Source organism: Nannospalax galili, unplaced genomic scaffold, assembly GCF_000622305.1.
Source record: "Nannospalax galili isolate Female #2095 unplaced genomic scaffold, S.galili_v1.0 scaffold18, whole genome shotgun sequence".
Lineage (NCBI taxonomy): Eukaryota > Metazoa > Chordata > Mammalia > Rodentia > Spalacidae > Nannospalax > Nannospalax galili.
In genome coordinates, this window is record NW_008346548.1 from 2,607,351 (window position 1) to 2,617,425 (window position 10,075).

Genomic DNA, 10,075 nt, shown 5'->3' on the forward strand with positions numbered 1-10,075 from the left:
TGCTGGAATTCAAACCCTGGTCTTCTGTAAGAACAGCCAGTGTTCTTAACCACTGAGCCATCTCACAAGCCCTAATTAACATATTTTTATAATTAATTTTATGCCTTCTTTTGAATTATATACTAGGATAATAATAAATCATTATAATATTATGCTATTCTGTGTTTATCCATATATGTTCTTTTAGCGGTGAGCTTTATTTTTCCTGTTTTTCTACTTAGCATTGCTTTCTTTCAACTTGAGTGGTTCTCTTTAGCATCTCTTATAGGAAGGCCTAGCAGTGATAAACTTCCTCAGTTCCAGTTACTATGGGGCAAGAGTTATTTCTTTTTTAATTTCTTAAGTGTAGCTTTGCTGGATATGGTGCGCATTTGTCATGTTTTCTATTCTGTCAGGAATAACTTATCTTTCTTTTCTAACCAATGAGTGAACTTAGCTTTCCAAAACAATTTGGAATGTTGCTGTCATTGTTAATTGCCAGAGAAGGGAATGTCCTACTTCTAAAATAGTAATAGCATATTGTTTTCATTTTTATAATAGAACACATACAAAATTATATAACAATAGTTTGCATCACTATGTACCTTCAAACTTCTCCAGGAAGGAAATAATACTTCAATTGGTCTATTTTATTCATGTTGTCTAAATTTTCTGATTATTGTCCAGCATCTAGCAAGGTGACCAGCTTGAAGTGCTGCTTAAGTGTTTATAAATTGAATCATGGAGAGCAGCCTGCTGCTTAATCTGAATCTCTAGGAACTAGAGCCAGAAAGACATGCAAAGTTGCTGTTGTTGTTATTTCTTAATCTCTTCTGGCCTTGACTGAAGTTATCATCTGGAGTGAGAGTTTTTGGCTTTGTTATAGCAATCTGGGCAGTTTCTCTTTACTGACCTTGGTCCTTCCATGGTTGCCAGCTCATCTTTGTTTTGGTCTGAACTTCATGCATCCTCATTTTCCACCTTTCCTCCGTTTTTCCTATGCTCCTTCTACACATGTCTAGGATGTGTCTCCCAGGCTTTTGGAGAATAGGGAGTACAAAGTGTGTCTGACATCTGAGAAAATGTTGGATTGGAAGAGACTTTACAGACTGCCCAAATGTTGCCTTCACATTTACCAGTGGAGTAAATAACTTATCTACAGCCATTCAATCATTTGGAAATGGAGAAAATATTGCCTCATTTGTGTGTTTGTATAGAAGATAGGTTTTTAAAAATATTTTATTGAGTTTTTGTGCATTTCATGTATTAGTTATTAATCAAACTTAAATGCCCTCCCCTAGGCACTCCTCTCCCATCTCCATAACTTCCCACTGCAGTTTATACATTCTGTCATAGATGTTAAGTCCTGTCTAGTCAAGCACTTGTACCCAGATGTACTTTCATGCAAGTTCATCTACTGGAGTCTCATCAGCCTATTTAGACATCTTAAAGAAATTCTACTCTCCCTCATCCAGAAGTTACCAGTTCCCAATAGATCCTAGGCTAGATTTGGGGCCTGCTACCCATTTCCTTCATTCTATGCTGGGTTTCTGTCTGATTGAGTTGGCAGCTGTTAGCATTGCTGCAAGTTCATATGAACAAGTTTCCAGTGGTCTGAAAGCCTTTGTTTCCTTATGTTCATGCACCAACCCTGACTCTTACAATCTTTCCACCCCCTCTTCTGCAATGGTCCCTGAGCCATGGGTGGGTGAGGTTTAATATAGGAATCCTATTCAGGGACATACGCTCTGAAGACAGTTTTGAGATTATTTCAATGTAGGCTGATAAATAGGGGGAAACTTATCCTGCAGGGTTCTTTATGGAAACTTTTGGAAGTTTCTGTGAATAACACAATAGAAATAATACTTAACTAATAAGTAATTGAAGTTAGCCAGAAATTCTTTTTTTTTTTTTTTTTTAGTTTTTGTCCTTAAAATACTTATGATGTAGGGTTCTACTTTAGTGCTTCACTATGCTTAGATCCAGGCGAAGAAGCCTGCCCTTCAGCAGGCTTTGTTCTGATCTTTCTCTTGACACATTCCTTCCAAAGAGGTAAAGAGCCCAAGGGACGACTGAACAGTCCTTCCCATGTCCATTTACCTTACAGCCTTCTAGTCCAAATTTGAAAAATAGGGAATCCCCATATTTCTTGACCAGATATGTTCTGCAACCAAATTATGTTCTGTGCTGCTTCTCTAGTCTGTTCTTTGGAAGGAGAGTCATGGCTGAGGTCTGTACATTCATTAACCCTGAGAATAGGCAAATGACAGTCATTTATGTAGAGTGTGCCTGGCCTTTGAATTCCTGGACTGAATTAATAAACCCACCTTGCTCCCAACCTTCCTGGTGCTATGATTTACAAAGAAGAGAGTGATCAACATGAGTGACAGTTCAGAATTCAGAGAGCAATACCACACTGTATTCAGTTACCAAGCGTAAATGTATCTGATAATTCTAAATTCAAGCTTGGTTTCTATGTCCTTCTGATAATTTTTGTAAGTTAGAGACAGAGTGTTTTTCACCTTGAAATGTAGCTTTTACATATATAACTAAGAAGAATTTCATTTTCACTTTGCCCAAAGACTCACAAAGACTCACAAATATTAGGGAAGGTCTAACTTGCCCTGGTAGGTACTGTGCATTAAGAAAGAGTGTGTTTGCTTTAATAATTACAACCTGCATAGCAATAAAAGCATCTAAAAATGATGAGTCAGATTTATTGCAAAATATTTAGCATGTAGCTAGCATGAACTAACCCTGAAACACCTGGAAGTTCTTTTTAATTAACTGCTCAGTTACTGCTTCATGTACATAAAATTTCCATTTTATTATAAAAGTAGAAGTCTACTGATTTAGTGTTCCCATTAATTGGGTCAATCAACATTTTTCTGAATAATAATCTTTTTGCATAGAAGATGTTGACATGCCTAATGCAGGAAAATAGGAAGATGATTGGCTGAGTCAATATAACACATTTTGTAAGACAAATCAGGTGCATTTCAGCATTCTGTCTGGGGAGAGCCTTAGGGTCAAAGGGCACAGTAATGAAAGAGAACTGAATAACATGAATGATAGTGTATATTATTACACATTATCTGTACAAACGGCATTTGCACAGATAATAGCAGAAAAGAATCACAGTACAGCCTAGATTTCATTAAAAAGAAACTATTGTAAGGATGGAAGTACTCTGAATTATCATGAGATACACGAGAAAATGTAGAAAGTAGGTGTCTAGAGATGAGAACATGCTGCCTCCACAGCTATAAAGGGGAACTTTGTGTTAATGTTGGACCCTGAACTAAAGGAGGAATGTGGGCCCTTGGAGCCTATATAGATGAGAATGAGTGCGATGGTACAAAGTCTAATATCTCTCACACAGAGGGGTGGCGGGAACCGATTAGACTAAGCATTGTCCTCAAATACCTGAATGTATGCCTATCACATACAATTGGCATTGAACTCTGTATTCTATAGGACATAGGACATAGGACAAAGGTCAATAAGTCACAGAGAAATAGTTTTGGACAAACATATACATAAACAAGTTTGTAGTACTGAGAGCTCACTTATAAAGATTCATGAAGACAGTGAAAATGTTCCAGAGACAGATAGCTATTAACAACCAGATGACTACTACAGCGTTCTTCAAACATCAACGAAAATTTCATGGAAGATTTTGAGCAAACAGACATCTTTGTCTTGCACCATCCAGGATGAAGATTTTGATGTGCTTTGAGGATCTGCTCCTTGAGTCTTGGCATGCATACATCAGGGATGCTGATGTGAATCAGGAGCTGGAAGTCTCATGACTACTGTGAATACATATCTTGGCGCATGCTAAAGACATTTTAGTTTACCTTGAATTTGCTAGAACATGTCATTCCAAGCTTCTGAAAGTTTTTTTTTAATGCCTCATTTAATTCAGATCTTAAATGGGTCTATCTCCCATCTCTTCTCCTTGCTTCACTTCCTCTCTCTTCTTTTCCCTTACCTATTATCTGAAATTCTATTTGTGTGTCTATATGGTTTGCCTCTTGGGCACTATAACACAGCTTTCACAACAGTGACTTTCCATTATTTCCTGCTACATATCCAGCTTAGAACGAGGTCTAATGAGTGATTGACACATGTTACATTAACAAAAAGATAAATGTGTGAATGAGCGCTTGTTTGGTTGATTTCTTTGAATGACAGATTGAATAGCAACCCCAAGCCCCTTTATGTGGAAGATGCTTAAACTCAGGTATGATGACCAATCCTTTTAGGAGGTTTTTGGAAGAAGCCGTGCAGCATATAGAGGATTGATTTCAAAGATTTCTGCCCACCAAGAATGGTAAGAAGAAAGTAAGAAGAGAGTTGGCATAAAAATCAAAATTATAGAGGAGCTAGAGAGCAGTGAGGTGAAACGGCCTGCTGAGAAGCCAGCCATAGAAGCTGACACCTTGAAATATTTACCACACTCTGAAATAACAGATGTGCATTGGGGGAACTGTATGAGCATCTGTAATCTGCTGCTTTCTATCCCTTCCTCCTGCACATGGCAGTGTGCCACCTGACCATCCCCTCCCATACAGCCCCACCCCTACCTAACCATGGTTATATTATTTGATTTTTGGTAGAAAGGCTCTGTATTTATTCTCTTATTCTTAATTCTTTGGCCTCACCTGTCTCTTTCTTAGCACTGCTGTCCCCGCTCGCTCTGTTTCAGCCACATTAGACCTCCTGTACTTAAGCACACTAGGCATTTGCCTTCTTCAGGGTTTTGCAGTGACTCTAAGACTGCTGGGAAAGATATACTTCCAGGAAGACCACTTGCTCTTTTCTGGTCTTACTTCAACTTCTTGTTCAAATCTCATCCTGCTAGAAAATCTGACATAAAGAAAGGAGCAAGCAAGAGCAGGTGAGGGTTAAGAGAGGGTAATGGTGAATAAAATCACAGTACATGCTATACTTAAACATAATCATAAAAATAATGAAAAAGAAAATTAAACAAATAAAAGGCCCAGCAACTTTCCATATACTCTTGAGACCATGATGTTACCTATGCTGTTCATTTTTACCTGTAGCTGCTACTTGACTATATAATTTTAGATTGCGTTCATCATGTTAATTTTTTGTTGCCTGTTTTCCCACAGTATTTATTCCAACTACATTGCTTATGGGCATGATGAAGATTCTTTTGTATTTGAAATTGCATTCTCATGTCCAGAAATGTATCTAGTCTATAGTACATACCCATTCAATATTCAGTTTTTGACTAAGTGAATAAGCATGAAAACTAAGTAAAGCCAAGGGAAATAACTTTCATCCCAACAAAAGAACTTGTGAATCCTTCATTTCTTCTGCCTTCACGCCCATTACTGTTTGCTTCTCTTCCTGAACAACTAATTCAATAAATGCTCAGTTAATACCAAAAGTACATAGAACATGTCATTTGATCTCTTGAAGATGGAAACAGGGACAGAAGATTGTCCCTAGAAGATCAAGATACAGCTCTAAAGGGAACACGTTGATGAAAATGTCTTCTTCTGAAAGATTGTGACTTATGAAAAAGGCTTACGCCAAGCAGAAGGTAATTGTAAGAAACTGAAGGACTTTAATTGGTTAATAGAAATCAGGGATTGGTGCCAAGATGGAGAAATGCCTCTAAAATGATTAGAGATTTATAGGATTTGTTGACGTAGGTCCAGATGAGAAGAGCTTGGTAGGAAGGGCTGCAGAGATCCCTGATGAGCATATGCAGACAGGGAGGGATTGTAGAGGAAAGCAATGGAAACAGGAGCAAAATACAAAATATAAAGGAAACTCGTCACCAGGGTCTAGATTGCACTTTGTTACATGGATCCCAGGTTGCAGTACAGTGGTTATCAGAGAGAATACGGGGACTCCTGAGCAATGTTAAGGGACTTTCACTTGATATGTTAATGGAAAGAGTGGAGACAAGGATTTACAGGCAGAAGACCAGTGTTGAAAGTGGTAGAGAGGTAATATATCTCCTTTTTCCTATTTACTTATGGACTTATGGTTGATCGTGGAAGCTTTTACTTTTATTTCTTTTACTTTTTTATTTTTGCACCTTTAAAACATTTTATTTTTATTTGTGTGTGTGTGTGTGTGTGTGCATGTGTGTGTGTGGGGGGTGCCTGCATGCATGCGTGCATGCCTGTATGTATGGGTTTTTGTGTATCACATGCAGTGTTGTACCTTCAGAGGCAGTCAGAAGACAGCATCGAATCTCTTAACAGGTAATTGTAAGCTCCCTAATATGGATGCTGGGAACAAACCTGGTCCTCTGCAAAAGTAATAAGTGCTCTTAACTACTGAGCAAGCTTTCCATCCCCAGGTTTTTTATGTTCATGTTTATATACCACAGGAAGTTGAACATGACTAGTTTAAGTAGTTCTTATATATAATAATATTCTATGGTAGTTCAGACTCTTTCTTTTTCTTTCTGTTTTGAGGCAGATCCTTACTATGTAGCCCTGGCTGGTTTGGAACTCTATGGTTTATTTTTGGTGTTGAATATAAATATTTTAATCTTCTAGTGCAACAAATAGAATCAACTAACTTAGGAATATAGAATATAAACAGAAGATGTTGGACAAAACCAAAATCAAATCAAACAAACACAGGCCCTTAATTCCAAAGAGCCAGCATAGGCACTTTAAGAGACATGCACAGTCTACAAGGATGGTCAAGAACTATACAACCAGGAAAAGCCAGAGGTTGCATGAGACTCTACTTGTGACATTTCCCCCATCTCCAGTCCTAACACAGGTGGAACTGGAACAAAATGTACATTCTGCAGAGTGTAGTGAGTGAGGGAATGAAGCATTCTGACCTTCAGTTTCTTGGTGGCAGTTCTGAAGATAATCTCTGCACCTACTAAGCAGGCAGGTGTGTATGTAGTACACCACAGATACATATAATAAACTTTATGGTTTAGAGTCACTGATTTATCATATTTTTTCCATGAATGTCGCTAAAATAGGTCCTGTTAATTATAGTGACCTCCAGGCACTTAGAACTTAGAATGGGGAAGGGCTAACTCTATGACTAGTGGCCCTAGTAAATGAAGATAGGTTAACTATGTAACTACTGTTTATAGGTGGGATGGGACACTATAATCAGTTCCATTCCCTTTACAGCTTAATCTGGTGCTATGACAAAAAGTAAAAGGTAATACTAGTTCCTTCTCAGCTTGTTAAAATGAGAAAATAGCCTCATTTAGTCAAAAGTACAGACCTAAGGGATTAAGGAGTTGGCCCAGCTCTTAAGAGCACTTACTGCTCTTGAAGAGGACCTGAGTTTAGTTTCCAGAACCCTCTTGAAGCTCATAAAAGCCTGTAACTCCAGTTCTAGAGGGTCTGGTGCCCTCTTCTGGCATCTGAGGGCTCCTGCATGTATGTGGTTCACTTGAAATTACATAGGTACATGCACATACACAAAAATAACAAATAAATGAATCTTTCACGAATATAGATCCAGTGCTGAGAGTCAGAATCCAGCTTTCATAGTGCCTTGTGAGCTGTATTTAAGACAAAAAGTAGGCAAAGCACCTAATGAGCATGTTTTATGGGTCAGGCACAGTGTCAGGTGTTTTTACCTCTATTGTCTAAGCACTGTCGTTAGTAAGATTACTGGAAGATTCAGGAGTAATGGTATGACTGTGATATGACAATTTTTTGACTAAGGAGAGATGTTTACTTAGCTGTGACAGTATCCTAGTGAGTACATTCCTAAGGGAGGTCAGAGTGGAAAACCTATACATCAGTAAATAACAAAGAGAGAGGTACATAAAGGAAGAAAACTCAGTCCAAATGGGACTAACACTCATCATGTTTACTTTCAACTTTGGTTCACCTTACAGTTTACAGTCCAAGCATTCCAGGAGGAGATGTGAATCTTTAGGTCTGAACAGCTTTGAAGCGTAGCCAAGGAGCTCCTCAGTGACCTACATGCTTGCTAACTCTTGCATTTTCCACTTTGAGAGATGAGACAGGATTAACAGAGGCTTCTATCTTTGGAAGTTTCTCCACCTAACATGGGGTGATATCGTAGAGCTTTGCCTTTGGCTTGTTCATGAAGGTCATCTAGTCCTCTATGTCTGTTACACATAGGAGGAGAAGCTGAGTTTAATACTGTTCATAGCATATCCTGTCAGGATTTGTGTGTACTGTCATAGTTTATAAAAACAGGACATATTCATATAAATTGGATGAAAAGCAATAGTCTTAAATTGAAACCAATACTAGGTTTCTTAATGAACACTTTTGTTCCTGTAGGAAATGTGATAAGGTCATTGTTGACTGCAGATGATGAGCAACCCAGTTGGGTGTTTATTCTAAATATATCATGGCTGGTATCACCCTTGGCAGCACCCCACTTCTTCCTTCCACCTGGGATTCCCCACCATATGGGGAGGGAGCTCATAACTATCCAGGAGGGGGGAGTTGATGTTAAGACCCTCAGCAGCAGTTCATTACTCTTCCTTCTGCCCAAACTCCCAGCAGCCTCTGGTAAAAATCTCGGCCATGGCACACTGCAAATCCCAAAGCCCCTCACTAATGCTTCACTCTTCACAGAGGTCATGACTAAGCCAGGTGAGACTTTCTTTGCCTGCCCCCAGCTGAGTGACCTGCTTTCTCAGCAGCACGATTTCTCTAATGAGGTTGTTTCACAAAGAGAAGAATGAAACTAAGTGTCAGGGGGTTGGATCAAAGTAGTTCTGATGCTCTGAGGCACAAGGTCAGACGGCAGGTAAAAATGAGCCTGTAGACCACAGAGGGTACTGTTGGGAGCCCAACCCACCTTTATGATATCTCCTTGTAACCATCCACCTGTAAAACTGGGAAAAGGATTTCTTATGCATATAATAGGATTGATTTTTAAAGGTCAATGGAGTGTCCAACATCTTTATACTTTGACCACTTTATGTATGTTTATTGCAGCAGTCATTTTAGACATATCACCTAACTAGACTACAATATCAGGGGGTAAATTACTCGAAGTTTATTGAAGAACTGAAGCTCAGAAATGCTGACCAATTTACTCCAAAATAGAGTGCTGCCAAATAACACAGTGGAGACTTTTCTAGTTTTGTCTTCAGAATACTGGAGCTCAAACTCAGACACTGAAGGTGATAGATGTCTAGCCCAGAACTGAGCATTTCAGGGACTGTGAAGGCAAACAGGACAGTTCATGGCTTTAAGTAGTTTACAATGTGGTTGTTAAGACAGACATGAACTTGTATTACAGAAAGATAATGTGGAGAATATGGAAAATGGTTACACTCCAAATAGGACTACACGGGAGATGCTTGGTTGATAACGAAATAACTACACTTTATTGTGTTATTTTAAACCTGATAACAACTTATCAGGAAAACATGATTATTTCTGTGTTCCATATAATGAAATTTTATCTGAGAAAACGAGAGACAGAAAATTATTTGGGCTTGGGGCTTCTGACGACAGTGCACACGCTCTTAACTTTTACTTTATGCTAATTGAGTAGCAGGGGAAAACTTGACAGACAAAAATGTGATTCAATCAGGCATGAGTGAACACATTTTTCATAAGAAAAGGTTTTGATAGGAAGGGAGCAAAGTTCATTCCAGGCAGTGGAAATACTTGTGCATAAAGAAGATGTGGATTAAGGTAACAAAGTATGTTCCAGAATCACTAAGTAGTCATTTATGGATAGCAAGGAGAAAATTCATTGCTAAAGCTAAAGTCTTAAAAAATGATCACGTAAATCTTATTTTGCATTAATGTGTAACTATATATTGAAAAAACAAAACGATCAATTTGAAGGAAAGATTGTGACAGGATGGTAGAGACTGTGAACAATATCTAGATCATCTACTTTTAGTACTTCTTACTCTTTCCCTTGTCTGTTTCATGACTTCACATGAGAAAGATGCAATTAAAAATGTTTTCCGTGCCAGGCGTGGTGGGGCACGCCTTTAATCCCAGCACTCAGGAGGCAGAGGTGGGCGGATCTCTGTGAGTTCAAGGCCAGCCTGGTCTACATAGTGAGTTCCAGGACAACTGGGGCTACAGGGAGACCCTGTCTCAAAAAGACCAAAAAA

At 38.6% G+C, this 10,075-nt stretch overlaps 1 protein-coding gene across 4 annotated transcripts in view; it reads right to left on the reverse strand.

Moving 5' to 3' along the window:
* Lsamp (limbic system associated membrane protein) overlaps nt 1-10,075 on the reverse strand; it is a 688,907-nt gene that overhangs the window by 143,484 nt on the left and 535,348 nt on the right. The window lies entirely within an intron of this gene.